The 5,293-nt window shown below is 33.5% G+C and overlaps 1 pseudogene; it reads right to left on the bottom strand.

Moving 5' to 3' along the window:
- Window positions 1-685: 685 nt before the first annotated feature.
- On the bottom strand, window positions 686-3,062 carry LOC114704138 (annotated as a pseudogene).
- Between the last annotated feature and the right edge of the window lie 2,231 nt (window positions 3,063-5,293).

The raw sequence follows: 5,293 nt of genomic DNA, 5'->3' as shown, positions 1-5,293 counted from the left end.
ATTTGGTGCATCCTGTTTTATTCCATGGAGGAACTAGAGAATGCACACTAGGAATAGTACTGTATTGATACTGATACTTGATATTTCTCATCTAAAAAGAAGTACATTAACAACAGTTCAGTTAGGATCCAGCTTAACATTTTATTCATGAACATATGCACTTAATTGTGCTGAATGCTGTTTCATTCTTATTATATATAATGGTGATGTTCTGATAAATCTTCACTGAAATATTTAAATGTCTCACTTTATTTTTACTTTAATATTGACATTTCCTTCTATACATACAAAAGATTCTTTCAAACCTCTTCAATTTATGGAAAAATGCCATTGCTAGACCTTTTTGAAAGTAGGCTTTGTAATAAAACTTTTGTAGTTGTTTGTAATATAAAGACCTGAGTGAAAATTGTATTACTTTATCAAACTGGTTCCTCATCCCAAACCATGCTGCCAAAATAAGATGTTCTTGATAAGAAGTTGTCACTCAGGGCCTGGTTATTTTATACTATGCATCTCTATTGTGGAGGATTTCCTTTATATAAAACTGAAGCTTTTATTCATTATATGTGCTACTTATTCTACAATATTTAAAAGTCCATAAGAGAAAGTATTTTTAATTAGATTTTTCAGTTTGTGATATTTATAGAATTTTATTTGAATCAAAATTTGAGGGCCTCATCCGATTTTATGAACCAAGATTATGTCTTATATTGGGAGCTGCATCTTCTTCCTCTTCATCATTGTCATGATGATCATCATTGCTGTCGTCGTCGTTGTCGTCATCATCATCATCATCATCATCTGGGTAGTCCACTAAAAGAACCATGCTACTGCAGTGTGGCCTACTCATTCTACCAGCAGAAGCTTCAGAATGAGATGAAGAACAGTCACATGCTTCAGATGAGTTTCTTTCTGGCTGTTCTACTTCATTTCCATTTGTCTCTTTAATTTTCATAAACATATCATAACGATTTGGAAAGTTCCTTACCTTTGGTGGAATTGCTTTGGTATTTTTCTCCTTGACTTTTACCTCCGCAGTATTCATACATCTGAAGCATATTTTCTGGTATATTATATTTGTTATATTATGTAAATTCCATCTTCTTTTACCTTCTCTTCTTCAAATTTAATCTTCAACACTTGAAATGCCTGGACATACTCAATTGATTCAACATCCACAAAATAATTTTCCACAATGTGTGCAATAAGAGACTTGATGTTTTCTGCTCTTATGAATTCAAATAGCTCAATAATAGCTGATTTTAACAAATTATACCTATTTCCATTATGCAGAAAGCATTTATAACAGGCTCAAAAAGATTTTACCTCACTATGTAAAGATTATAAACTTCATTGTTGAGGCCAATCATCTGTCTCATAAACTTGAGAGCACATAAAACCAGAAAAGTGTGCTTTGAATTTATCAGCACCAGGACCCTGCTGAGCAAGTTGTTACTCCAAGTATAATCTTTAATGTAAGTTGTGTGGTGATTTACACAAAAGCTGAGTAATTCTAAAGTAAGTGTTCAATTTGGTAATTATCAGGACAGATTTTGGCCCTGTTATCATCACTATCATTTTGTCCTGTGATAGACAAAATTGGTGCTACCAAGTTATTCATGCAGTGTATATAGAAGAAATTCATAAATTCCATTCTTTCACATCAATTAGCTGTTACACACATGTTTTCTGAATCAAGAAGAATGCAGAGAACTGCTGTCAAACTTAAAACATGAAGATTCAGGATTAGGATCACAGATTACATGTTTGATCTTTATATTGATTAGAATGTCATCATCATTTTCAATGTCCTGAGATTCTTCCATTGCATAAACTCAAACTATTCATGGATTATAGTCTGCTAGATAAGTAAATATTTCTTCAGCTGCTAATTTTACTTCAGAGTCTTGCATATGTACTGAAACTTTCAGAGCACTCATGATTCCAAAGTTGATCATTGTTTTCAATAATGTATCTTTCTTTGCAGTATTTAAGGTCTTAAGAAATTCACAGGATTACTTAAGGAAAAATAACAATTTATACTGTCTGTCATCACCTACAGTGTTATCTTTTACTGACCAAAAACTTCGAGCAAAAACATTTCATCTTGTTGCAGCATGGTAACTATTTCAATTTTGTGGAAAAAATAAAAGTTGTAAGATAAGAGAGACAATTCTTAGGTGACATGGATGATGCAGGTAATAGAATGTCATGAATATATTGCATTATGTAGGTCTGGTGTATTTTTGCCTATGTTTGTAGTGTGTTATTGCCATAAATTCCTTGAATTTTGCATTTTCAGTCAAGAATCCCCTGTGCCAATATGGCTGATTCAAACTAGGGTCATACTTGCTGTATCCTACAATATCTACGATACATTCATCAGAAAACATGATCTTGAACAAATGTGCATTGTTGAGAGAGAAGATTCCTTTAAAAATTATCTATAAAAAATGTAAGCCTTCCATGTTCTGCTGGCCTTCACAAGTTTGGAAGAGTTGTAGTAATTTTTTAATATAGTCTTGATTTTTCCAAGAGCAGATTCAGCCGTTCCTTGTTGCTTGGCAATTCATAAACATCACTAAATAAATCTGCAATGTCTTGAAGTATACTATGGAGTTTGCAGTTTGGTACCTTCAACAGATTCTGGATCTGGAGCAGATCTTAAAAACTGTATAAAAAAAATCTGTAAGTTCTTGTGTTATTCCTACACTTGGATCTTTACCTTGAACTAGACAGATATCTTCCCAGATATATTGACAAACTTCTGGGTCTTGGAAATACATTGCCATAGTATGGTTATTAAGTTCAGTCCAAATATTTAAATCTCTTCATGTTTTCCTCTGTGGCACATCAAGATATATTGTGCACTCTAATAGCAGTGACTCATCTGTTTCTGGCTGAACAAGCAGGCATATGCCCTGGAGTCATTTGATTTATTTGTTTGAAATTTGTCCTGAGCATATATGTTTCTATGATTCATCTTCCTTCATGACATAGACTTTTACACTATGAAGTCTTTCATCCTTGTGGATTTGTGACCTTGCATTTCTAAGCCACATCGTGCAAAGACCTTGGCCTAGAGTTCTCTGGCCAACGTGGCCAAGAAATGTCATGGAGGTCCCAATTCTGAAAAAAACGTAAGGGAGTATATTAGTGGTGGTTAAAAAAATCCCAGAGACTAAGAGAAGGCCCAGGGTCATTAGAATTAGGAGGTAGGAAGGCCATAATATGTCTGAATCCTCCACTATTGAACTATCCCCGGCAAACCTCTATACTTTGCCCACGAGTCGCTGAGCCTGCCTTTGTTCTGACAAGAATATTGTGACTCACCCTAGACTCTCCTAATAAGCATGTGCTTGTGTAATAGATACTGTTAAAGGCACCTGCTTCCCCTCTCTTGAAAATGGAAATCTAGAATATACTCTTTTGGATTTTGTTTCTCAGAAGTATTTTCACTCATGAGAAATGTGGGTCTTGGGTACTTAAGCAAAAGTAAATTTTAATTAGCAAAGTTTTGGACAAGTCTACACTTTATACTCTATGTCAGTAAAATGCTGGAGCTAATAAAAAGCAGGAATACGTCATCTATAGACAAAATTCCTTCCCCATAATCATAAGTTTATGATTGAGTTTCTTTACAAGATATGCTCTAAGTATATAATATTTCTAGGTATTAAGGAAATATCTTGTTTTGAAAAGAATTACTTCAGTCTTATAGCTCCATTCTATTCCACCTGAAGTTTCATCTTCCAGCACTACAGTGGATGAAACATTTCCTCAAATGTTTTCCTTTGCCTAATCATGCACATTGTTATTGGGAAGAACTGGGTCAAATGGGAAGTGAGTGAAACTTTTTGCCAAAATTGAGAATTGACACTTGTAAATTATTTCATTTTCTCTTCTTTTTTAAAAATTTTGTGGATCGATTGGGCATGTGACATGCTATGACCAATTCTGTGAGTTTCAGACATGCTACAGAATGATTCTAAACCTAAACTGTATCACTAGCCTATATTTTGTCATGATATGGAGATAGTAAGAATAACCTCACAGCTGCCAAAATTTTAATGAGTACATGTTATGAAGAAAGGTATAAATGTAATAGATCAACTATCATACTTGAATCAATGCTACATTTAAAAAAGCATGAGAAGGACTTTACATTCTTGCCTTATTTTCATAATGACCTAGTAATATAGATGTATTAATAATGGAATCCCTCTAGGGTCAGGAAACAGATAATAAGGTCAAATAAATTGTCAGAGTTCACATATTTAATAAATTGAGGAGGTCTAATTTGTACACATCTTCCTAATTCCAAAATTGCTTAACTGTGGGATTGAACTGCTATGGCCTTCTTTTCTTGGCTTTCATTACACTCTACTTCACATTCCTCCCATCTATATAATTTGTAATCAACGTAAAATAATCAAGACAAGATGAAAGTCACACATTTCCTCCTTTAGATCCACATCTGTGTATAGACAACAGAAAAATAGAAGGTTGGATATGGCAACTCTGTTAAATATAATTTTAATAGTGTCTAAGTTGATTTTTGATGTGACAGCAACTTCTGCAGTTTTCTTTTTCAAGAAATATTTTTCCCAAATATTAACCCTGTTATTTCAAGAGAAAACTGACAATTGACCACATTAAGCCCATCTGAATGAGAAAAGTCTTAACTGTAGTAATCACTGCATTTTCCATGACACGGGCAATGTGTGCCAGTTATGTAGGACACAGAAAGATTTCAATATGCTTTTCTTGAGACATAACATTCAACAAACTATACTCTACAATATTCATCAGGAAAGTACAGCTTGGGCACTATGGCCATTAAGTGTAAATGATATCCATTTATGAAAAAGTTTAATTGGTTGTAGAATACTATAAGCTTAGAAAAAACTTATGAATTGTGTAAATATAACAACTAATGACTATCATAAGCACTGCTACATATATAGTTAAAATACTTCATTTTAAAGAAACAATTAGAAATATAAAAAATAACATTTTATGTTACTCATCAAACTTTGGCTCTGCTGTCTGTATATTAAGTCTCCTTCACAATACTTAAAATACCATCAGTTCTCTGCATATGCCTTCAGGCACCATTCTGTGAAGTACATCCAGTACAAATTCATGTGTTCTTACAATTTTATCCCTTGGAATTTCTTTTAGGCCAATAAAGGTCCCTTTATTTTAATTATGTTAACAAGAGTTGCTTTACAATGTAAAAGGGCCTCTAGGCCACAGTTGTTATTGCTGTTGCTGCAGCAGTTTCCTTTAG

The sequence above is a fragment of the Peromyscus leucopus genome, chromosome X (genome assembly GCF_004664715.2).
Source record: "Peromyscus leucopus breed LL Stock chromosome X, UCI_PerLeu_2.1, whole genome shotgun sequence".
Taxonomy (NCBI): Eukaryota; Metazoa; Chordata; class Mammalia; order Rodentia; family Cricetidae; genus Peromyscus; species Peromyscus leucopus.
The sequence above is the reverse complement of the archived record's forward strand: the minus strand, read 5'-3'. Positions and strand labels throughout refer to the sequence as shown.